Source organism: Ambystoma mexicanum, chromosome 3q (assembly GCF_040938575.1).
Source record: "Ambystoma mexicanum isolate Mex_15411 chromosome 3q, UKY_AmexF1_1, whole genome shotgun sequence".
NCBI classification, from domain to species: Eukaryota; Metazoa; Chordata; class Amphibia; order Caudata; family Ambystomatidae; genus Ambystoma; species Ambystoma mexicanum.
Window position 1 is genome coordinate 146038606 of NC_090926.1, and position 26545 is coordinate 146065150.

The 26545-nt window shown below is 45.7% G+C and overlaps 1 protein-coding gene across 3 annotated transcripts in view; it reads right to left on the reverse strand.

Moving 5' to 3' along the window:
- The window catches only part of AGAP2 (ArfGAP with GTPase domain, ankyrin repeat and PH domain 2), a 1175901-nt gene that overhangs the window by 389199 nt on the left and 760157 nt on the right, over window positions 1-26545 (reverse strand). The window lies entirely within an intron of this gene.

Consider the following 26545-nt stretch of genomic DNA (forward strand, 5'->3'; position numbering starts at 1 on the left):
ACATGGAAAACCAAAGGGAAATGAAAAAATATAGGCAAACACAAATGGTGTGATCTGATATAATAATGCATATCATATGCACGGATGGTGAAAAAGATAGAGACAGAGAGAAGGAATCAACAGCAACACATGGAAAGAGGGAAATAAAAAACACTTTGCAAAGAAAGCAAACTATTTCTGGCTACTACAGGCCCCATTCACAGCACTTATTATGATCAGTCTTAGGTCTCTATATTATTGCATATCATAGCTACTGGACCCATAAATAACATATCAAACCATATCTCCCTAAAAAAACAGGCCTACAGAAATACTTAACTGGATTGACAAACTCAAAAATGGGAAGCCAGAAAAACCTTTAATAAGATGTGTGACATAAAATCCCTATATGACTCCAATGCCCCTTCTAACTTAATCCCCATTTCTCGCCTTCCTTTCCCCACTAAGCTGCTGGAGATCATTGTTGCTACACAAATTCAAATTTTTGTTGGGGGCCAGGACATTCTTCATTTTATATTTGGGATTTAGTGCAAACCTATCTTGAGAGCAGGGAGCTCTGTACAAGAGTTCAAGGAACAGGAAGGCAGTTTCCAAAGGGTCTGCTCTACCGGGGGCAAAGTTACTTGATTGCACCGAGGAATTCCCTTCGTCCCTCCAGACCAGGCTTCTTCACAGCTATGGTGCAGGCTCGGCTCTGCTTGCTGCCTTAGAGGATATCTGAATGGTTGCTGACCGGGGAGGAGTCATTGGATCTTTCGGCTGCTTTTGGTACTGTAGAGCATGGCATGCTCCTGAGACAGCGCCAGTCTGAGGGATTCACCAGTACTGTTCTTTCCTGGGTCTCCTTCGTTCTTGTGGGTTACTTCCAGCTGATCTACATCCCCCTTTTCTCTTAAAGAGATCCCTTACCTTGCCACTAAACACCTCCACTCTTTTTGACTTGGGGCTTCTTGTGGTTCCAAAATGTAATTTCTCCTGCAAGAGTGGTTGTGCATTTTATGTTCTTGTCCCCATGCGCTGGAACGTTTTCCCTTTTGATTGATGACTTTGTCTCTCATACCCTCTGTTTCATCGCAGGCTGAAATTCTGGCTTTTAACTCAGGCTTCTGGTTATCAACTCTTATAAGTTTGCTGGTATCCTGCCAGAAACTCAGGTGGGATACCAGCAAATGGACCTACCTTTGACGGTGCCTGATATCCGGGATATTACAGGTGTCAGCAACGGCAGTGATTCCCCATTCCATGGAGCCCCATAGGACTCCATGTGGGGAATTGCCAGCATTACCGGCACCGGTAATACCGGTGCCAGTAATACTGACTGTTTTTTGCTGGTGAGGGCCTGATTTACCTCCAGTTCGTGAACCCCCACTGGAAAACTTGTAGTTTGGCAGTAAGTGGCGGTAACAGAATTTCCTGCCCCGCCAATCTTATTATGAGGCCCTGTATCTTTCATTCTTCCGTTGTATCTGCATCCATATGCTAACTGGCAGTTATCGGCCAGTTTCTCTTTTGTTGCTATTTATTCTTACCTCTGTGTATAGACGCAGGAGACCATGCCCGCTCAAAATGGCAAGAAATGGAACATTTAAAAAAAAGAAGCACCACAGTTTGCATTCCCCCACTCCCTCACAGAGGGATTAGTTGCCTGGCATGATTCACACACTCCTGGCCCAGGCTCAGCTGACATATTGGTAAGAACATATGGTAAAGGAGGGCATTATCAGCGGATGGTATACGCTTCCGTGCTGGACTTGCCATTTAAATATGCGAGGCAGGTAATAATAGTGCGAATCATTGATGTCTCAAATCATCATAGATCCGTCAAATGAAGGCGAGCAACTGCTTGGTAGCTCGTCTTGAAACTCCATCGCAATGACAAGCAGCTTTATTAAATGGGGTGCTTTCCACTTGCAATGGGGTGCACCCAGTAGCTTTAGGCATGCAGACATTTAAATGAAGGCTTCCCACGTGTAGGCGATTCGCAGTCTGCTAGTAGGGTTCACTTGATCTGAAAATGATAGCACAACGGCGGGGGCCCCCATTTGGCAATTCTTGATTTGTACCACAGCAGCTAAGTGAACCCACTCCTGGCCTCTCCCTTTCACTTCCGTGACTGGGCCATGAAAAAAAGACTGGGGGTTCTCATGTACAATCTCAAGGAGGAACTCTAGAAACAGAGCTACTGCGTGCCTACGCCACGGTAATTGTACGGCCCCTTGCTGTGACATGCTATCCAGCGAGTTGTGTCGGTAAGTGGTTGTTCTTAGCTTTGCCCATACGTTCAATGTAACCAGAAAAGGACCGTTTAGCCCAAGATACCTCGCCATCCTAACTCAAAGAGAGGTAGGAATGCTGTCTTAGAACTCTGTGACAAGACCAGCACCTTGGCCTTGTTACAAGGGGATGTGAACCCCACTCAGCCAGGGGTGGGGGACCAACCAAGGAGCAATCCGGTGCCAGCCCGATCCCCAAATTGGATGTTGGCAGTTGAGAGAGCCCCAATTCCTGCCCTCCCCCCCCTTGTGCCAGCCCGTACATGTGCTTTATCTCACGCCATACCTCAGAAAGAAAATGCTCTCCATACACTCTGTCTTTTCTAGAGCCAGCATTCCTGAGATTAATACATACAAGCAGCAAAAGGAGAAGAGCAACCCCTCCAGTGCCCCAAGCGCGTTGAGAGACGTCAAGGATGGTCCAGACCTGGCCCACAGAGAGCAACCCCCTGGCCTCCCACACAATCCAGGCGGTTTCGCTGGAGGCAAGGAGACAGGAGAACCCGGCATCAAAGCAGATCAGCGGCAGATGAAGTACAAGCCTCAATGCAGGCGGCCAAAAGTGGCAGCCGGCAGGCAGTTGAGCCCCCAGACCACCAGGGGTGGAACACTAGGGCAGCCAGGAACAAGGCCCCCCTAACAGGAACTGGGACAGTTTCCAGGGCCACTATTAGTATTCTGCATCAGACGCGTGCTAAGAAAGTGGGCAGGTTTATTCCACTATTTGTAACTTTTGCTGTTTCCAATACCTCCTGGGTAGGGAAGAAAGGGCCAGATTGGCCAAGGGAAGTAGTTTGGAGGAGGGGGGATGTGGGGGCATACAAATTACAACAGGAAGATATGGGTTGTTTGGGTAAGATCAGAAGAGGAGGTAGCAGACCAGGAGACCAGCAGACCAGTCGGAGGAAGAAACAGCCGAGTGTGGAGGTGATACCTTCAGAAGGTGAGTATGGGTTATTAAGTGCAAATGGGACAACTTTTTGAGTGTGCAGGTAAGTGCGAAAAGTGTGGATAAGTGAAAGAGAGTCGGGAGTGAATGTGAAGTGATTATGTGAGTAAAAGGAGGGTGTCTGAATGTGCTGTGGGTGGAGTGGTAGGTGGAGGAGGTGGCTATACAGTGGAGGGGGAGTAGCATTGTAGAGGAGGGAGTTGTAGAGTGGAGGAGGGAGTTAAGGAGTAAAAGAGTGTGCCATCCCCAATTACTTGCCAAATCTAGATCTTCTCTGTTGCCCAACCACTAAATGACTCACCACCTTCTCTGAGGAATAGCTCAAATGTGGTCACAATTGCCCCTACTCATGGGGTGATACTTTGTGGCATGCCCTTTCTATGTCATGTGGATCCAGTCCCACTACATTCACTTTTATAAACTTGGAAATAAGAAATAATTATTTTGGGATTCACCCGGGGCTGGGGAGGTGTTGCAATGGGGCAGGGTGAGGGATGCAGTTATGGCAGTCAAATATAAAAAAAACTGAGATAAAATAAATAACACTGACTTTTATAGAGATGTTTGAAGCATGCACAGATCCCATAATAAAAGTACCTGACAGTATATAAATCGTTACAGTCACATGTTGGGCAAAAAGGTAGCTTTATTTTACATAACCTGAAGTGAAACCTAAAATTACCCCAGGAGGAAATTAGGGAGTGTGCCCAAACATCTGGTTAGAACTACTTTCCCATAGCTGAGGTGTGCAGAGAGAGCCTGTGCTTCAAGAGTTGGATCGCCAGATAGTCAAAGTATCCAAAGATTTTCTGGAGTAGATAATATACTAAATGGCAAAAAAAAGAAACAGGGCTAATTTCTCTGTAGAAAAAAAGGGGCGGACCTATCCCCTATGGCCCCACCCACCTTCACTCAACCCTCTTCACCTCCACCCGGCCCGACCCCTACCAATGTGTAACGAGTTCAGCACTTTGTTAAATTCATTTCTTTGTGTCTGTGACCTAAATACCTTGGCGTTACCCTATAGTTCATGCTCACGTTGACTGCTATAGCCTTGGAGGAAAAAATCTATTATTTCAGTTCCCCAAACCCCACCATTTTGTGCATCACTTAAAGCTTTTGTAGGTGATGGCAACATTTCAACTTCTGCAGGGCTTCCATTGCTGCTGGTATAGAACACATCAGGTGGCTGGAAACACAGGCGAGAACACACACTGTACCGTCCACATTTCTCCAGCTACCTGAGGCCCTTCCCTGGGTGCTGCCATCTTGATTGTGGGGAGGGAACCCCTCCCTGTTGTCTCCCCATGCCCCCGCTCGCTCCCCCACCTTCCAAGACATTTACACCCTTCCCCCTCCATCCCTCCGCAATCACCTGCCGGACCTGAGCTTAGTGCTCCGATCCCAGTGATCCGTCCCGACGGTGGCTGAAACCATAGAAATAGAAAAGGCAATATGTCCCTCTTCTATTTATTATGGTGGTGGACATCCTTTTCTTTTTTTACTGAAGATAGGGCTCAAGCAATGTGCGCGGAGGCCATATCCAGTAATACATGAATAAACAATAAAACTGTTCACACCCTGGACAAACCCAGGGGAGCAATAGCTATCACACCCACTTATGGGGGCGTAACTGCTCTGAGCCTTCACTGAGCCATTACCAGCCCTATATGCTCTCCTAAGCAGGGGTGTTTACTACATGCCTCCACCAGTCCAAGGATAACTTCTCCTTTCGGCCAGCTTCTCACCCATCGGGGTGTCAACTCAGGGCTCAGGCTTCTCAACTACAATTACGGGTCTCTGAGGTGATTCCTGAACCCTGTCTTCTGTCCTGTTTGTTGTCAAGTTGTAGGGGGCTGCCAAATACCTGTTGGTCCTTTATTGCTTGTTGTAGGCTTGAAAGGGGGGCTGGAACTCTAGGTGTCCTATACTGTTTGATGCAACCATATAAGGGGTTCCCAAACTGTTGGGGCCCTCTTCTGTTTATTGAGGCTTACAAGGGGGTTCCAAACCCTGTGTGTCCTGTACTGTTCATTGTAGGCTTATAAGGGGGTCCCAAACTCTGTGCTCTCTCGCCAATTAATTCCAATTTTGGAACAAAGTTCTGTAAGGAGTTGGTCTTTGGGCACCACCTAGGCATGGACAAGAGATCAGTGTGGAGATCTTGGCTCCTGAACCGTTCTTTGATCTTGCCGGTTTGTCCCACTTCCCCTCTATGATCTCCTCTAATCGCGCTCAGGGGACTCATTCTTCCTCACAACTCAAATGCTTACCTAGGGCTAACTGGGATTAGTGCAACTTCCTAGGCTAGCTGTCTAGTAGGATCCTTCAGCTTCATTGGATGTCTTGATCTCACCCCTCTCTTCTTTCTCTTCTCCTCCTAATGTTACCACCTTCTCTTTACCACTTCCACCAGATTATATCTCCTCCTCCTTACTACCACCTTCTTGCATAATCACCACCTCATACTTAATAACATTTTGTGATATTTTCCAACCACCTACTTAATAAATCTTCTTGATGTTATCTCCACCTTCACTCCATACCAATTCTTGATTTGATCACTGTGAAGGCGCCATGATGCAAGACACAGACAACACATTCACTTTTCTTAACAAAACTATTTATTTAATTGTCAGGATGGAGAAAGCTGAGGTTGGATTTCCCTACCTAAAGAAACTAAGCATAGTATGTGTCATTAAGTTCAATTCAAAAGTCGGTCTGTGTCCAAAACCTATACTTGCCCTCACAACTAAAGATATACAATCTGTAGGGATGTCATCACTAAAAGAAACAGTGTTCAAAATAAAGTTCTGAGGTTCTTCCAGTTCTGGCTTGTTTTAGCTTTCCCTTCCCCAAGTTCAAAATAGTTCTAAAAAGGTCTGAGGGTTCCCTTCCCCAAGGTCAATACAGTTCCAAGAAGACTCAGGGTTCCCTTTCCCAAGTTCAACACAGTGCCAAATATCTCAGGGTTCCCTTCCCCAAGAAGGTAGCTCCTTCAACAGAACTACAGTCACTTCAAGTCTCTTAACTTTCAATGATACTTCAAGTAAACCTTGGTAATTCTTGAAGCCCTTTAATAGTTAACCCAGATCAGTTCTTTTACTTCAGCACTTATTATATTACACAGCCCTGTATCTTGGATTTCCTTGATTCTTTCCCACGTAGGGGCTACTTGGTCTAGGCGCAATTGACAGACCACACAGTCCAGTCATTACAAGTCACATAACTAATAACCCATGGCACTTTGTGATGCTCTTGATTTCCCTTGTTCCGTTCCAAAAACCAGAGAGAGAATCACTCGGTCTAGGCGCAGTTGCTGAACAACACGGTTCACCCATTACAGGTCACACAAATGATGACTTGTGATACTTGGTTACCATCTTGTGTATCTTCTCTTGCAAACTGGATTACAATGTCAACACTCAAGGCCACTTTTCTTTAACAGTTTCCTGGTTTTGCCATCATGTCTTGTCTATTCCTTGCTATCTCTGTGCTCACATTTGGCTCAAACTTTCTTTGATACACTTTGTATTTCAGACACTCTCTCAACCTTTTTCCAACACAGGCTCCCTCTCTTTTCACTTGTGCTGTATTTTCACATAATTTCCATATCTTCTCTTTAGTTCGGTATTCAATAAATGTTGTTCCATTTCACAAAATACTTGGCAGTTTGTTCGTTATTCAATATTCTGTCATTCAGTCTCCAGACCCCTTTCTCTGAATTTTCAATTCGATCGCTAATAGCAAATGTCCAATACCCGCCCCAGGAGTGCCCCGGTACGAGTGTTACCCTTCTTGCACTCACTGGTGCTCAGAAGCTCCTTTCTTCTGTTCTCTGGCTTCCACTTGCTTCCCGGTGTGCGCATCGGGAGTTCCAGCGAGCAGCGCTCGCCACCTGTGAACCTCGCAGCATTGGCCCACGGCTCTTAAGAGTCTTCTGTGTTTCCCAGCTCCAGCTGGGAACACGCGGCATAGAGGATTGCCGGGGCTGTGAGAAACCTGAAGGTGTCTCTCTAGATAGTCCCCGGGGATCTGTCAATCAGGTGACCAGGACACTGTCATTGCTATTGGATCCAGTTCCTGGGGGTGGGCCAGTGAGGGAGGATCACTTGGATGGGGGGTCCTTGGGGAGTGGGAATGGGACACTGATGGGTGAGATGCAGTATCCCCCTTCTTTCAACACCTTTTCTCTATCCTACCAAGTAGGATATTCCGAAGCACAGCCCCAACCCCCTTTATTGGACACAAACACTTTTGCACCACACGAAAGACAACAGACTAACACCAGAGCCGTTTACCTGACCTGTCCCAATACAAGGGTCAGGCATAGTCAGGCAATTGACCAGAATCACACACACCTGATGACCCTTTCCCTTCCCCCCAGGGATAAAAGGTGGAGCACGAGAGCACAGGACACAGGACGAGCAAGGCCGACCGCACGACATGAGAGCTAACTCAGCACAGCAGTTCAAAAGGAGGCGAAAGGCAGCGCATACCGAGGGGGTGACAGGGAGAGAAGGGACCTTGCCCTTTTCCGACCACGGCCTGTGAAAACTTTCTTATCCCTTTTCCCATTGGGAATCTATGACGAGGTTCTACCATGGAGGTCTGACAGAGGTAGTTACCCAGTAACTGTCCTATGTCAAAGGAAGGGACCAGAGAATGGTGACCAGGGGATTCTCTGCATACTTCGTCTAGGCCCATCATCCGCTAGGTTGTGAATGTACCCGTGCTGAGAAAAACGTGTGTACAGGCGCGTTATAAATGTCATAACATATCCTACCCAAACCCCCTTCGTCATCACTCCTGTTCTCTACGGAATTTAGCAGGTCACTTCATCACACCTCCCACACCAAACACCACCCCACGCTTTCCTTGATCTTTGGCCTACATGTGCACCCTCTCCTTGACTTTCACCACACTCATTCAACAAGGCAATGGCCTCCATAAAATAATGCTGGCGCAGACAGGAATTATGCCCAATAAATCCTTCATCATGGAGCAACACACATCACACATTTCTTAATACCTAAACATTTACTCACAGCAGTGTAGTTTCCCTGATCTGCTTTGCACCAACAATTCAACAATAATAACCTTGCTCTCCTCCCACATGCCCAAATACCACCCCAGGCCTCTTTCCTTAAAGTACCCAAAGAGCCAAGAGGCCATTTAAATGTAAGATGCGCACTATAAAAGAACCAAGAAGACCCAGTAACATATCAGTCAAGGATAATGTTCAACCAATATGGCACCACACAAATGCCCAACTTGTGCAGATACTAAAATGTTTCTTCAGTTTTTCAATCCATAGCAGGGTGGAGGAGAAGCGGAGAGTGATAGGACCCCAGAGGGAGGGACTCCCGAGGTGTCAAGGCAATGGTTGGTTGGCCGGACGAATCCCCAGAGGGGGAGGGACTGAGCCAAGGGAGAACAAGCTATGCCTATTGGGCAACCAAACCAAGACAGGTATCGGTGGGTTGCCAACACCAATACTATAAATCTGCTATCATTTGGGAGTCGTTTTTGAACCGCATTCCATCTTTTCCAGTGGGAAGGAGAGGACCCCTCGCTGGAGTGGGCCCATGCTTTACAGGCATACTAAGAGAAGACCCGTTTCTACATGGACCATAGAGAAGGAGGGTGAAGTAATGTGAGTGTTCAACTACAATCCAATAAAAAAAAAAAGTCATGGTCACATGGAAGAACTGATTTGAAAAGATTTGTTGTTTTTAATTTTTTTATTTAATTTAATGTGATATTAGTTCCGCAGAACTTTCCACATAAAAACAATAGAGAAAATAAGCACGTTAAAACATAAATTGATTAAACAAAACATAAATAACATACATTTTAACACATTTAAAGTTGTAAAATAATGAAAGCGAATCTGATTTTAAAATGTTTTTATCTTCTTAAAACATCATGCAAGATGAAATTTTGTTAATTAAATTAGTACAAAAATGTGAAATACTATAAATTCCTTGTTTCAATATTTAGTTTAACTTCAACCTCCTTCCAAATACCAAACAAAGCAATCAGCAGTGCTAGGTTTCCTGAATTAAGGCAATAATGCCAAAAATCATCAACGCATATTGCTTCATAATTATGTACGAACCAGACAGGTGTGTTCATGTATAGAAGAGTCATTGCCTTACAAGATGTCAAAACATGCGGAGCAGTTTCAAGGGCAGTAGGTGATTGGCAGATGCGACCAGTTAGAAGTTCCCGAGGGATGTGCAATAGAGGTCCTTCAGTAGTCAATGTGGGGAGATGATCAATCCTTAGTAATAGATACAATATATTAGCTACAATGGATGGGCATTTGCTCTCAGTTTCCAATTTTCTTTTTTCAGCACATAGAGCTTGTCATTGCGGAGTGAACCAAGTGTTGAGGTGCCCTCTTGGTTTGCCTTTGCGCATTTTGAGGGGGTGATAATGTCCAATGCCTTGGTCATAGTAGAATTATAGATCTCTACTAGCTTGTTAGGGTCGGTGATGTCCATTAAGGAGTTCAGGATGGGGATCACATGTGGCAGGATGGTATCCAACGTGATGTTGCGTTTGTTCCTCATATGTTGGGTTTCGTTCTCAGAGTGTTCGCTGAGAGCGTAAACGATAGTAGATAATGATCTGTACATGATTGGGGTGTAATCGCTGTGATTTTGGTGTCGCAGTTGAGGCTGGCTACCCAGTCAAGGGTCCTTCCTTTGTCGTGGGTTGGTTGGATGACTTTTAGCTTGAAGCCTTGTTCCGTGAGGGTGTTGGCAACTGCTAGAGCTTGGTGATCGTTAGGGTCGTTGAGCTCTAGATTGAAGTAACCTAGTACTAATATTTGAGAGGATGTTTTAGTATTGTCTGAAAGTAGTGTCATCATGTCTTCCTCGAAGGTGCCAATGGGCCCTGGAGCCTGTATAAGAGATGGACAGTTATAGTGCAGGCGTTTGCAATTGGGATTTTAGCTGTGAGTAGTTCACAGGATGATAATTTGGGTGTGGTAGCGATTCTAAGATCTAGGTTGGACTTTGCTATGATGGCAATGCCGCCGCCTCTGGAATCTGTCCTGTCAGATATTATAATCGAATACTTGTCAGGTACAGCGAGAAGGAGTGAGGGACCTGTTGAATGAGGTGGTTCAGATGCCACCACGTGGGCAATAATGTTTGACACTAATGTGGCCTCAGTCACCGTGCATGTCGAGGTATTGTTTCTTAGATTGTAGTTGCCCTTTTTTAAATTAGATGTATTCGTCATACTTCAAACGGTAGTAAAAGAGGGCAAAGGCAAAACAGAAAGGTAATATCCAAACAGTTGAATTCAGATGAATAACCATGTATTTGCCACGCCAGCCAGTGTTTCTTAAACCTGTCTTCCAGTATTCAGTGAGCACAAGGCCAACACCGGCATTAACCGTCTTCCTTCAGCACCGACAGACCAAAAACAGTCTGCATGCTCTATTTGGAACGCTTAAGCATGCTTTTGTTGAATAAGTCACAACGCCCAAATCCAACCAAACCGTAAGGTAAACATTAAGTGGCTGGGGGATTGGGCTTGCCAGGGCAGGTACGTATTTAGCCTCACCATCTGCCTATCAAGGTTCAGACTACAGCGTCTCAAGTGTGCCTGAATATGGCCGATCAGCACTGCTGAGCTCTACTGCCCCTGTAACCAATGCATTTTATACGTGACCCTTGGATGCGCAAGACCGAAACTCCTAAAAATTCAAAAGACGCCAGTGAGAAGAGAGGTAAAGCTCGCCTCTCCAACCCCCACCATGTCTCTAGGCGGGGTGCCAATTGCACTCACTGCACTGACAAAGTGGGAAGTTAAGGATGAGGAGTATCATCTCTCCGGTGGCGTTCGGTGCAACCTCCCGGGCAGGGACCACTGCGCCTACCGCCTCTAAAGGCCCTCTCTCCGCTCCAAGGCGGCGACCCTCTGGTATCAACACTGATACAGGCTGGAACGGGCCACACCAAAACTCCACTCTGCTCCTACAAGGCTTCCGCTTCAACCTCAGAGAAAAGCACCTAGGGCAAAGATGCTATCGACATCAAGCTGCACTGCTAACACAGCCGCTTCCGACGTACAGAAAGGATTTGGTGAAATTTGATCAGGCCAGATTCTTTGTGTTTTCTGACCAATTAAGGTCTCAAACATTTCTTCCTAGGTGAAATATAAGGCATTTCCAGAAGGCTCTGCTTGTTTCACCTGTTCATACAATAGGGTATATCCTCTTAAGGAAGAGTAACCTACTTTAAAATGAGAGTCCCACATTCTTATAATAATTAGATCATATCAATTGGAAACCACCTCTGTCAATAAGGTCAACATGAGTATGGGTGATCTAAAAATCAAATGGGGCAGAGATACAATGGTTGAAAGGTAAAAAAAAAGAATTTAAAAAATATGTTGTGGCGGAATAGTACAGAAAGAGGGATGTACTGGGTTGTGGGGGGCACGATAAAGGGGAAAAGGGAGGGAAAAAAGTCCTGGCCAAAGCTTTCAAATTCAGAAAGCCTAAATCGACAAATTATCTGTTGTCCCTTCTTCGCCAAGTCAACATCCTTCAACAAGCCTTTCAAAGACCTACATGCACACATATGCCCCATCCCAATATAAAGGTGGCTGTTCAGTGAAACACATTAGCAATGGCAGCAGCATCTTGTAATTCATGGGGTAAGGTATATACAATGTGATGTAGACTGATTAAGGCCCAGCATCCCTGCAACAGTGAGCTTGTGCAATCTAACGCTGTATTTATGGTAAGCGCACAACACCCATAGCACTTTAGTCGAGAAAGAAGGTGGCAGCGGCCATTCAATGAGCGTCTCACCCTCCACAGCTGCCAGTCTGGGCTCAGACCCTTCAGATGCACTGAATCTTTGGTAAAGATCACAGGGGAGGACTTCCTGAAATCCCTTGGCTCGGGACAGGCGGGCGCTTTACTCTGCATTGATATATTGGCTGCACGCTCCACAGCTAAATAGGAGACCCTCCTGGACTGGACAAAGAAATGAGGGTGTGCTTGAGGCTTGGTGCTGAAATGGATCCAATCCATTTTATGGTGAGAGTTCCAAAGGGTTTGGATGGGCTCAACCCCACTAAAGGAGACAAGTTACCTCTGGCATACGTCAGCCATGCCCGTTCCCTTTGCAGATCCTCATGTATTTGCGGGCCCTGGTAGAGGTGATTCCCTAACAGCAAGTCCAGCAGGAGAGGTATGCTGACAACCCGCAGCTGCACCAGCGACCGGTTAAGAATACTGAATGCCAGTATGGGATCACAGAAAGTGGCGCCCCCAAACATTTTTCATAGAGGTGGCCTGATGAGGTCACTGGAAATCTTGGGGTGGCACACAAAGTTGCATTCATAAGCAGGCGGGCCGGTGGGGAGGCCAGTGTTTTCTTAAGGGTGGCCGTGGCCCCCCCTGGGCATCCCATGGTGGCGCCTCTGATCACAGGCTGCATTAAGCGCCACCACCGTGCGTTTCTGGAGCGCTAGCTGTGCCCGGACAGATCAAGTGCAGGCTGCTGGTCACAAGCAGTGCAAATGGGAGTCCGATCCAATTTCCCGGAGCTCGAGACCGAGTTATCACTTGTGGTGAAGGCACAACCTCTGGGGGTATAGATTCATGAAGAGCGTTCTCCCACACACACAATTGTCCACCTCAGGAAGAGTGCTAATTTCCAACTCAGGCTGTTAACAAGAGTGCGCCCACCCTTACAAAGCACTTATCAAGGTCACCGGGGCCCGGGTTAGTCCAGAATGAACTCTTGACGAATGATCAATGCCGCATCCCCCGATGGACAAGGTACAGAAGCTCAAGAGGATCATACTTGAAGGAATCGCACCACAGCATTACGGCTTTAGTGGATCTTCACTGGCAGCCAGTCAGTCAACGGATCACGTTTCAGACACTGCGCTGCACTTTGTGCAAAGCTTTTAACGGTCAAGGTCTTGATTATCAATGGAGACTGCCACCCTACTTTGCCACTGGTCACAATCGCCACTCAGGTAGCACCCAACCTATGGTCCAAGCAACTTTTACTTTCAGTGTCACAATTTCATTGGGGTTTTAAAAATATGTACAATTATAAACTGACATTTTAGAATAATAAATATATTACTAACAACATATGGTGACGTGTCGGCCCTACAATTAGAGAAATCAGAAAACTATTGAATTCTTTCTTTCATGTTCATAGTCATATGAGAGACTCCTCAAAAAAGAGAAAAGCTTCTGGATGAGCCAAGAGTGGACTGGGAACCAAAAGAGGCCCTGGCAGGGATGTCATTTCACCAAAATGCCAGGGGTAGCAGAAGTGACATCACATGACCCTTGACTTCTGATAACTTCACAGGAAGTGATGTAATTTGACCCAACCCCAAAGTTACATCACAGGAAACGATGGAACACAACCTTTCACCCCTTGACAAAACAGGAAGTTGCATCACATAGCATTGTTCTTAAGCAGACTACGAAACATATGGCTAGGACACGACTATAATGTGAAATTACATTTCATACAAGAATAGAGCACAAGATTTATCGTTAATATCAGTGTGTATAGCCCATATTACCAAATTATTGGGTAATGCAAGCAGACGTCCATGACCAAATGATAATGATGTGTCATTACATAGCACTTACGCTTAAGCGCCTTATATAGAACAAATGCACATACAATATCACCCAACCTGTGTTGGTACTCATTAATCGACCTCAGAAGGAAGAAAGGCTGAGTTGAGGTGTTTAAGAACAGACTAAATCCGTGACTCACCCCCTGAAGTGTGCCTGAAATAAGTGTTACACTTGTGGAACCTCCTGTTTTTTTAAGAGGCCTGAACAAGAAAGCCAGCCACTCCAGAAACAAAGACCCACATGACGCTTGCCACAGCCCAGGAGCCAACATTACAAAAAAAAAATGTTAAACATTTTTTAAACAGTTTTTAGGGGTAGCAAGGGAAGCCTCAGAGGTCGCAGCCCCCAGCCCTGTTGGCCCCCAAATGACGTCCATGGAAATCATGTTTAAAGTAACCCCATATTACACCTTCTCATCTTGCCCAGCCCTTTTCCTTTGAGAACATTTGGAAATAAGGGTCCAGAGTTCCCTAAAGGCCAGTGCACCCCTGTGTTGAGCTCCCAGGAGCGATGATGGTTCAGAACAAGAAGGACTCTGACAAACAGTGTGCACCGACAAGCAGCTGTAAAGCGGAAGCGATGCAGAGCTGCAGGGCAGGCAGAAGCTGCCACCAAACAAAGCTGCTGAGAACTCAAGGAGGAACGCGCCGCTCAGTTCCGCAGGGCGTAGCACTCAAAAGCAAGCGAGAAAGAGGGAGAGAAACCTCGCAGTGAATCCTGGAGCCTGTACTGGAGGTTTACAAAGATGCAAGGAAATGGTGAGCGAGAGGGTGACAGCTCACATGGAATCCTTGAGTGGGGATTCGCAAGCTTGCCTGAGGGGAAGAGAGAGAGGGAGAGCGAGATGGAGAGAGAGAGAGGGAGAGAGGGAGAGAGGGGGAGAGAGAGAGGAAAAGAGGGAGAGAAAGATACAGCGAGAGAGAAGGAGAGACAGGGAGAGAGGGAGAGAGAGAGAGAGGGAAAGAGAGAGAGAGGGGGAGAGAGAGAGAAAAAGAGGGAGAGAAAGATACAGCGAGAGAGAAGGAGAGACAGAGAGAGAGAGAGAGAGAGAGAGAGAGGGAGAGAGAGAGAGAGATTAGTTCGCATTCTAACATGCACAATGGTTGTGTAACTCTCTTGGTTTAGATGTCGTTTCTTTTACTTTGATATTGATCCTTGTGCTGTGTCACAAGTAGGGTCATGCACATTAGTCTGGAATGTAGCAGGAGTTTTCATCAATCTCCTTATCTCAGTCACAAACTGGTCAGAAATGGCCCGGTCATGATTTTTTGCTCATGCGCCTGTTTCAAAAGGCCCAGGGGGGGACCCTCATTCAGTTCAAAGCGCTTCTGTTTGTGCATTTGGGATGGGTTTTCAATGCCTTGAAATGCTCCCTTATTTGGGCAAACGCGCACCTCCTCACTTGCGCCCAAAATTAGTTTGAGAATCTGGCCCTTCGTGTTTAAGTCACCCATAATAAAATAAGTGGGAGACACTAATGGGTTTACAATGCAGGAATATTTGGCTTTGTTTCTTTGACCATATGAATACCCCTCTTGCTCATGGATATTATATCTGGGCATTATTAGTACAGGTATGCCAGGATACGGGCAATGCTGCTTCTCGCAGGAGTTTCACATACAGAATATTTGACCATGCCGGGATTCCTCTCAAGGTCCACTCTAGGGGTCCCGTGATCAGAGTTATGAACTCCCAGGATGGTTCCCAGGTACATAGCAAGTGCATAGTGGGAGCCTCTCTCTTATGACTCTCAGATCACCCATGAAATCTATTTACCCCCTGTGGCATGAGAATGCACTGGGTCTCCATCAGTGCCTCTGCGCTGCGATTGGAAGTCCAAGGATCACTGTGCAACAAAGGGACCCTCCCACCAGGTAACAGCAGAGGTTCTTGTGTTTATGGCCCTGCAAAGAACTATCATTTCCATTGAAATCTTTTTTTTTTTTTTTGATATTTTTATTTTCAAAATTTCAGTATAAGGAAACAACAAATAACAAAAGAGCAATATACACAAATCATTAGAAGGAACACCCAACTGTATACAAACCCCACCGACAGAGTCACATCTTATTCAATATCAGGCCTAATACAATAAAAGAAATTTACCCCATATCTTGTTGAATAATGCACTTTTCTTTTCCCTTAGATACAGAACCCTTTCTAGATCAGCTAGAATATGCATCTCAGCAATCCAATTTCAATTGTAACAGGAGTAGAGGTCTTCCAATGTCTCAATATCAGTTTCTTTCCCACCATTGCTCCCCGAAAGATCCACTTTCTCTAGGAAGTACTCAAGCCATCCAGATCATCAGTGCTGCCCAGCACAATGGTCTTACAATCCATGTGAATTCTCTCATCGAGAACCTTCTTACAAATCTGGTCAAATTCGAACCATATACCTGTCACCCATGAACATTCCCACAGCATATGTTCAAAGGTGCCCACCTCATGTACACATGCCCAACAGAGTTATCACTCATTCCCCTATCCATCAGCCTCTCAGACGTCCAATACGTTCTATGCAAAATTTTGATCTGACGCGATCTTTCAACAAGACTCAAAGAACACAATTTCACATTCTCACAAATTCCAATGATTCTCTGCAATGTCCTCACCAATCCTCCGGTTCCAATCCAGTCTCACAGTATCATTTGTCTTAAAGTTAGACACAATTTTTTTATAAACGTAACTAACTAGGTCACAACCACTCACCCCGGGTTTTTCCAAGCAGATCCACATTGATTCCTTTTTCCATATTTACATCACCCAGCACTCTCCTGATCTTCCGATAATCCGCCACACAAAAAGTAGGAATATCAAACTTCAACCGTATCTCCCTAGCAGTCATCCAAGTCATACCATTAAGAAGGTCCCCAATCCACTGAACCCCAGCAAGGAACCAATCATGCCAAAACAAAACTTTCCCTTCATGTGTAACACCCGGATTCAGCCAAATCGAAGCACTCGGATCTCTCAATGCATTGAAACCCAAAGATTCATTCAAGACCAACCATGAAGTCAGTAGTTTCCAATTTCTTTCTGCATGGCTGACTCATTAGCAGAGCCCTATGTGATAACGCGCACATATGAAAGCTAGATGATATGCCCTGAAATTTGGGACTCCCAGCCCACCTTTAGACAATGGCAACTGTAGATTACTAATCCTCAGGCGCGGTGGTTTATGGTCCCACAAGAAACTCTGCATGAGTCTATCCAGTTCCTGCCAATACTTATTCTCAATCTCTAATGGGACCATACTCAGAACATAGTTCACTCTGGGAGTCAACACCATTTTCAAAGCATTCACCTTCCCCCAAAGGGAAAGGTGTAACAAGAACCATCTTTCCAAATCAGAAGTAGCACACACTACATTCATATTCACTCTCACAAAGTCAGCAACCGTAGGTAAAATCCAAACCCCCAAGTACAGCAATTTTTCAGCTCACCATTTGAAGCCCAACCCAGTAACTAAATGTTTGTCACACAACGAGACAAGGGGCAGAACTTCCGATTTTGCCCAATTTATCTTGTATCCAGAGCACTGATGAAAGACCTCCAAACATTCATAAGTACAGGCAGTGATTCAGCAAGATTCTTAAGAACCAATAGCAAGGTGTCTGTGTATAACCAAACTTTTTGTTTCAATCCCCAACAATCAATACCTTGCAGGCCATTTTCGTCTCTCAGTGTAATGGCCAAAGGTTCAATACTAAGTACAAATAAGAGAGGAGACAGCAGGCAACCTTGTCGCGTGCCACGTTCCAATTCAAAAGGTTGAGAACTCTGACCATTAGTTTTAACATCGGCCGTGGATCTGGTATATAATAGCCTAATCCAGGAACAAAATTGGTTCCCAAAACCCATCTTTTCCAGAACCAAAAACATAAATTGCCAGTTGACTCTATCGAATGCCTTCTCGGCATCCAATGAGAGAACTGCCGAGTCCTCTGACAGTTCAGATGCTTTAGTGATTGTGCACAGTAGTGCCCTCATGTCGCTGGACGTCGTCCTACCCTTAACAAAACCAGACTGATTCCGATCTATCAGATTCAGTAGTAGAATTTCAAGCCTTAGCGCCAGAATCTTGGCCAGGATCTTATTGTCCACATTGATTAAACTAATTGGCCTATAACTGTCATGATGCCTACCCCTGGGCATCAGGACCAAGGCCCTCAGCTCCGGGAGCAGGCATCCAGACATTTGTTTAAATCTCAGCAGCCCCGGCTAGGGGCTGTCTGGGTTCAGTCCTGGCGCCATAGGCGCCAGGCTCATAGACTTTACTTACCTGATGCAGACCATGCTGCAAAAGAGTCCAAGCCTACATGAGGCCTGGATGGGACTATTTTGTTACAGGGACTATTTTTTACTCGGGCGTGGCTCTAGGGAACTTCTAACCTGGAGCTACTTTGGAGGCTATTTAAACCACACCCGAACAGCAGCACATGCTTTGCGTTATTCTGCATCCAGCAGCGTGACGTTCACCGTGCCTGCAGCCAGCATCCAGTCTTCTGTCACGCCCGCGTGCCTGCAGCCAGCATCCAGTCTTCTGCCACGCCCGCCTCGAATCCGGAGCTCCTAGACTAAAGAAGAAGTAAAGGACAAGGTTAGAAAACGAATTTATTTCAAATTCCTCACCTAATTCCGGAACCATTTCATCTCCGGACCTGGAAAGTACATCAGTCCTGCACGCGTTGCTTAGCAGGCTCCAGCATGGTGCCATACTCACGAGTTCTCACAGCATCTTTCCATCTGGCACTGTCTCCATCATTTCTTCGCCGTAATCTGGCACCTAAGGTACACAAGAAAAAACAAGGTGAGCCAAGGGAATCAACAAATACAACCTCTTACCACCATAGACTTACCTGATTTACCACCGGCGGTATTATTCCATAACTCACCACATTTTCATATGCCGCATCTGTAAAGAGGGAGAAAAACAACACGTTAACGCATGCAATAGTTACCGGACAGCGTTGGGTAACATAGACTCTTACCTGAACGCCAGCAGCAGCAACGAGACCTTCTTCTCACAAACTCAGCTGCAACTTAAGGAAGCCAGGGGACAAGAGTGAACATCGGGCACATTGAACACTTTGAACTTGATACTTACCAATCCCGCCAGGGACTTCAGAGTCAATACTTACCGGAACTCTCCCAATGCCTTCAAACCAGTGAACTAACTGGTATCTAAGTGTCCCTGCAAGACACGCAGGATGGAGAGCTCATCTTTTACGAACATAAGGTGAGGTTACTAAGGGGATATCGGAGGTGATTAGTGGGGGAGAGCGAGAACAGTTGGGAGGTCATCACTAAAACCCACAGGTGGTTAATCCACTTGCAGAAAAATACTTCTTCGGGTCCAGCAGACAAGACTAGGCGGGCCAGTCCAGACAGTCATCTCTGCACTACGCATCACGTTGAAGGACACCGCAGATGTCCGGGTCCGATCGATACCCCTGTGGGGTCCAGGTGAGCGTAACAGAACGCAAAGCCTCTCTACAAATACCCACCCGGGTGTTATGGAAACCTCGGAAACCGACCAACTGGCCCAATTATTAGGGGAATTTAAGGCGGAAGTACATGCCGCTCGCCAAGATACTAATGTCCTCAGGAGAGAACTGATTGTCTCAAAGGAGCGCACGGATGATCTGGCTAGGCAACTACTGCAAAACCAAGCTGGGCAAACGCCCCTACCTGGATATGGGGGAAACCCAACCCCCGTTTCATCAAGCAATCCTGTGCAAGTGGTTTTACCAGGAAATATTCCGTTAGCTCCACCCGAACGCTTTGCTGGGGACCACAAAAGGTTCGCCGTGTTTATGAACCAATGCCGCTTGCACTTTTTATGCAGACCGGGTGCCTTTCCAAATGACCAAGCCAAAGTAGCCTTTGTATTGTCATATTTTAGTGGCAGCGCAGCGGATTGGTCCATTCCATTAGTCAACCAGGATGATCCTCTTCTCCAGGATTTTCAGGGTTTTCAAAGGAGCATGGAAAAACTATTCGCCAGACACTCACAGGGTCAAGCCCTGGACAATGAACGTTTATCCTTACGACAAGGTAACCAGGATCTGTTAACCTATATTGCAACCTTCAATAGGTTGGTGGTGGAAACCGGGTAGCCGGAGGAAAAACGAATTACATTGTTTCATCGTGGACTTCGGGAAGAACTAAAAGATGTCTTGGCTCAAGATGTGAACCCACCTCAGGATTGCACAGAATTTATAGACTTAGTGGTCCAGCTAGACCCCCGACTTCAGAACCAAAAGACTGATCGAGCTAAGTTCGAGAACCGGGTATTGGTTAAACCCAACGTTGCCCCCAAAGGAACAGATGCATCTGAATCTATGCAGATCGGGGGAGTTAAAGAACCCTTAACTCAAAAGGAAAGAGAAAGAAGACGAAGATGCAGTTGTGTTTGTACTGTGGAACCTCAGGACATTTTCTACGGGATTGCCCTACAAAACCACCCAAGAAGGTGGTAGGAGTTGCTGATAAAAGCCACATAGAGCCTGATTCGGGAAACGACCACGCCCGACAAGCGTAGAGGTCTGCTTGCCGAGCTTAAAGAAGGACACTCAGACCTCGCATCTGATCATCCCAATGGTCCTACTTGATCCCAGGGAGCCATCACGTATGGACGCAGTAAGGGCATACATAGATAGCGGGGCCGTAGGAAACTATATGGACCACAAATTGGTGTCAAGGATGAATATACCTCTTTGCAAAAAGACCACTTCGGATGTCAACACCACAGTTGATGGAACTGAGATTGCCTCGGGGCTTGTAACTCATTCCACTACAGAGTCAAGATGGGCCTCGAGAGACTATTGTCTTTGATCTAATCAAAGCCCCACAATTCCAGATAATACTGGGGATGCCATAGTTGGAAACACATAATCCTTGTATAGATTGGCGAGAGAAGAGAATAACCTTCCCGGATTGTGCACACACCTGTTACCCGGAGAAAACTTTGAACAAAGGCCTGGCTACAGTCGTTAACCCAATCGTGCAGTTACCTCAGGAATACCAAGAATTTCAGGATGTTTTTCAAAAAGAACAGGCCAATACATTACCTCCTCACAGATCATACGATTGTCAAATCGACCTCCTACCCGGTGCACAACCCCCATGCAGTAGAATCTACGCCCTCATGGAACCTGAAAATCGTCACCTACGGCAATATTTGGACCAATACCTTGCTAATGGCTTCATTCGTCCTTCTAAGTCTCCTGCATCCCCAGCTTTATTCTTCGTGCCAAAAAAGGAAGGTGACCTTAGAACGTGCATAGATTACCGCGCATTAAATCAGATTACGGTAAAAAACCGATACCCATTGCCTCTGATCCCCGAATTACTAGATCAAGTAAAGGATGCTTGTATCTACACTAAGTTAGAACTCCGAGGGGCATATCATCTGGTAAGTGTCAAGAAAGGCGACGAATGGAAGACTGCCTTTCGCACCAAGTACGGATTATTCAAATATCAGGTGATGCCCTTCGGGTTGTGCAATGCACCAGCAGCCTTCCAGTATTTTATGAACAATGTCCTTCGTGAACTCATTGACGTCTGTGTCGTCGTATACATAGATGATATTCTAGTGTACTCCTCCTCAGATTCAGACCTTGAACGTGCGTGCAGTTCTTGAAAAACTAGGCCAGCACAAGTTATATGCAAAATTGGAAAAATGTGTTTTTCATGCTACGGAAGTTGAATTTCACCCAGTAGCGTTTTGGTCCAGAAAGTTCTCAGCACCTGAGTTAAACTATGCGGTTACCGAAAAAGAGCTATTAGCCATCAAATCCACCTTTAAGGCTTGGCGGCACTATCTTCTTGGTGCCAGGCATATTATTACCGTAATCACCGATCACCGGAACCTGCAGTATTTAAAAACAGCCAAAGCCCAATCATCGCAACAACTTCGATGGGCATTGTTCTTTGCCGAATTCGATTTCGTGATCACTTATCGACCAGGCTGCAAAAATGGCAAAGCAGATGCCTTATCCCGGATAGGGATGGGAGAAGCATATGCAAACCCATAACCGGTGCCAATAATTCCTGAGCAAAGAATTCTTGGCATGACTACTCTACAGACACTAGAAGATATTCATTCAAAAATCCAACAACTCTTCGATCCAGCAACCCTGCAGGACTGGGTAAAGAAAGGCCCTGACTACTCAGTCGTCAATGACCTACCTTACTATCAAGGATGACTATTTCTACCACACAAGGAAATACAAGAACTAGTCATCTCCAATTACCATGACACCCTGATGGAAGGGCACCCAGGTATCACAAAAACTGAAGCAAAAATTAAGAGACAGTTCTGGTGGCCCACTTGGCCAAAAGATGTAAAGTCATTTGTGATGTCTTGTGGCATTTGCGCCCAAAACAAAATCCAGAAGAAAAAAAAACGCTGGCCTTTTACAATCTTTGGATATTCCACCTACACCATGGCACACCTTGTCTTTAGACTTTATTACAGATCTACCTCCATGTAATGGATTTAACACCATCCTAGTTATTGTGGATCTTTTTTCCAAGATGGCCCACTTTATTCCTTTAAAGGGGTTACCTTCTGCTTCGATTCTGGCCAAGGAGTGCCTCGAAAACATTGTTTGATTACACGGATTCCCTTCCGTATTGGTTTCTGACCGAGGTAGTCAATTTATCTCGCATTTTTGGAAGAAATGTTGTCAACTAGCCCAAATCGACGTGAGGCTATCAACAAGTCACCATCCCCAGACCGATGGTCAGACGGAAAGGACCAACCAGACCCTTGAACAGTACCTACGCTGCATGCTACACCAGACCGAAAGCAATTGGAAAGATATTTTATGGATTTCCGAGTACGCATACAATAACTCTATACATTCAGGAACCGGACAAAGCCCTTTTTATACCAAATATGGACATCACCCTCGAACCTCAGAACTCGATTCGCCTCAGCACTTAGAAATGCCCTCAGCTAGTCATCTGCACTCTACTATTACACAAGCCTTTAAGGAAGCCACAGAACATTTGAAACAAGCAAAAGAGAAATACAAGAAAAATGCTGATCAACATAGAAGTGAAACTCCACAATACCAGATTGGGGATCATGTTTGGCTGGCTGCAAAACATATACCTCTGAAGGGAACTTGGACTTTTAATCCTAGATATTTGGGACCTTACTCCATTAAGGCCATTATCAACCCGGTGGCCGTCAAATTGGAATTACCCTCCAATATGCGAATTCATCCTGTCTTTCATGTTTCACTTCTAAAACCAGTTCAACCAGGGACAAGATTAACCAAACCACCTGACCCCATCTTGATAGATGGAGAACCTGAATTCGAGGTAAAAAATATCCTGGACTCCAAGATGATTAAATCAAAACTCGATTGGAAGGACTACGGACCACAAGAAAGATCATGTGAGCCTAGCGACCACGTTCATGCACCTCGGTTGGTGAAAAGATTCCATCGGAACTTCCCAGACAAACCAGGGCCAGGGGGAAGAACAACTTTAGGAGGGGCCTTGGGGGGGAGTGCTGTCATGATGCCTACCCCCGGGCATCAGGATCAAGACCCTCAGCTCCGGGAGCAGGCATCCAGACATTTGTTTAAACCTCAGCAGCCCCGGCTAGGCGCTGTCTGCGTTCAGTCCTGGCGCCATAGGCGCCAGGCTCATAATAGAAATCAGTCCTGGCGCCATAGGCGCCAGGCTCACAGACTTTACTTACCTGATGCAGACCATGCTGCAAAAGAGTCGAAGCCTACATGAGGCCTGGATGGGACTATTTTGTTACAGGGACTATTTTTTACTCGGGCGAGGCTCTAGGGAACTTCTTACCTGGAACTACTTTGGAGGCTATTTAAACCACACCCGAACAGCAGCACATGCTTCGCGTTATTCTGCATCCAGCAGCGTGGCGCTCACTGTGCCTGCAGCCAGCATCCAGTCTTCTGTCACGCCCACGTGCCTGCAGCCAGAATCCAGTCTTCTGCTACGCCTGCCTTGAATCGGAGCTCCTAGAATAAAGAAGAAGAAAAGGACAAGGTTGGAAAACAAACTTATTTCAAATTCCTCACCTAATTCCAGAACCATCTCATCTCCGGTCCTGGAAAGTACATCAGTCCTGCACGAGTCGCTTCGCAGGCTCCAGCACGGCGCCATACTCACCAGTTCTCACAGCATCTTTCAATCCGGCACTGTCTCCATCATTTCTTTGCCGTAATCTGGCACCTAGGGGACACAAGAAAAAACAAGGTGAGCCAAGGGAATCAACAAATACAACCTCTTACCACCATAGACTTACCTGATTTACCACCGGCGGTATTATTCCATAACTCTACACATTTTCATATGCCGCATCTGTAAAGAGGGAGAAAAACAAAACGTTAACTCATGCAATAGTTACCGGACAGCGTTGGGTAACACAGACTCTTACCTGAACGCCAGCAGCAGCTATGAGACCTTCTTCTCACGAACTCAGTTGCAACTTAAGGAAGGAAGGGGACAAGAGTGAACATCAGGCACATTGAACTCTTTGAACTTGATACTTACCAATCCCGCCAGGGACTTCAGAGTCAATACTTACTGGAACTCTCCCAACGCCTTCAAACCAGTGAAGTAACTAGTATCTATGTGCCCCTGCAAGACACGCATGATGGAGAGCTCATCTTTTACGAACATAAGGTGAGGTTACTAGTGGAGGAGGTGATTAGTGGAGGAGAGCGAGAACAGTTGGGAGGCCATCACTAAAACCCACAGGTGGTTAATCCCTGTCTCCACTTGCAGGAAAATACTTCTTCGGGTCCAGCAGACAAGACTAGGCGGGCCAGTCCAGACAGTCATCTCTGCACTACGCATCACGTTGAAGGAGACCGCAGCTGTCGGGGTCCGATCGACACCCCTGTGGGGTCCAGGTGAGCGTAACAATAACTGGACGCCAACAATTCATCCTTATCCTTCTTTAGAAAGACTGAAATCGTTGCATGTCTAGTCATATCTGGAAGCAATCCCCTAGCTCTAGAAGTCTTGTACATGTCCTTTAACACCAAAGCAGAATCTGGCAACCACCTATAAAACTCCACTGGTAGCCCATCAGGCCCTGGAGACCTACCAACATTCAATTTAAAAATCGCATTCTTGACCTCTTCCACCGTAACAGGTTCCTCCAACAAAGTTGATTCTTCCTCAGAAATTTCAGGGACCGGAATTTTCCCCTAAAAATCTCCATTAGTCGCATCAATGTAAGTCTCATTTTTATACAAATTCTCATAAAACTTCTTGAACACCTAATTTATCCTCACCGGATCAAATGTAGTCTGTCCACCAAAGTCTGTAATTGATGTGTTCGAGCGCTCCGACTCTTTCACCCTCAGTCTGTAAACTAGCCAACGATCACACTTCTCACCCTGTTCAAAGTATGTGCACTTTTGCTGGAAATACCTCTTGTCTACTCTATTTGATATCAACGTAGTCAAATCCCTTTTCAATAGATTCAAAGCAGGAAGTAAATACAGTTTAGTAGGATCCACCATCAGTTCTCTTGATAAATCATTAATTTTACTCTCTAATTCCAACTGTGTGTTGTCCCATTTCTTTTTTATTCCACTTGCCAAACTAATAAACATACCTCGCACCGTGCATTTAAACGCTTCCCAAACTATGCCCAATTCAACTTCTCCATTACAATTTTCCTCCACAAAATAATCTATTTCGGAAGAAAGTTTGTCCATCTCATCAATATTATCCAACAAGATAGGATTCAGTCTCCAGGTATATTGCCTATCCACAGTAAAATTCCATCTCAAATCCATTACCACATGAGCGTGATCAGTTAGCACAATATTTCCAATACTACTCGACTTATAACTTTGTAACATATCTCCTGACATCAACACCATGTCAATTCTTGAATATGTTGCATGCGCTCCAGAATAGAAACTGTATTCCCTCACCAACGGATTGTCCATTCTCCAACTGTCTTTCAGATTATGCTCTTCCATTAAATCCAGTAGCGCCCGAGATTGCATATCAGTTATCCTGTAGAATCTATTATTACTCCTGTCTAATGGAGAGTCAACAGCTGCGTTGAAATCTCCCCATAGTCTCCAGATCCTGGACTGCTTGAGCCACCTCCCTAAAAAAAGTACCATCATCAAAAGTTGGTGCATAAATATTACAGAAAGTAACCACCTTACCCTAAATGTTCATCAGAATTGCAACCATCCTTCCACCCTTGTCACATATTACTTTAACAACCTTAATCGGGGCATGTTTCCTTATCAAAATTACCACACCCCTAGACCTCGAATCAAAAGAAGAACCGTATACTCTCCCAACCCAGCCTTCCTCAAACCACCCAAATCTTCTTTAAGAAGATGAGTCTCTTGAAGGAAATAAATATCCCCTTTCAAATCATTCAAATAGGACATTAGTTTCCGTTTCTTCTGTACATTGTTTAGACCATTCACATTCCACGAGATAACTCTTAGTTGATCCCCCATCCCCCAACCCAGAAAGTCCACCCCCACACAATCCAATCCAGACAACAGGCCATGATTCGTGTTTGTGACCCTGAACCCAAACCCCAACCCAACCCCCCAAAAACAGATGCAAAACACCAAGAACAGCAAACCAGAAAAAACTCCTAAACACATTCCAGGTAGTCCAACGTCCTGGACA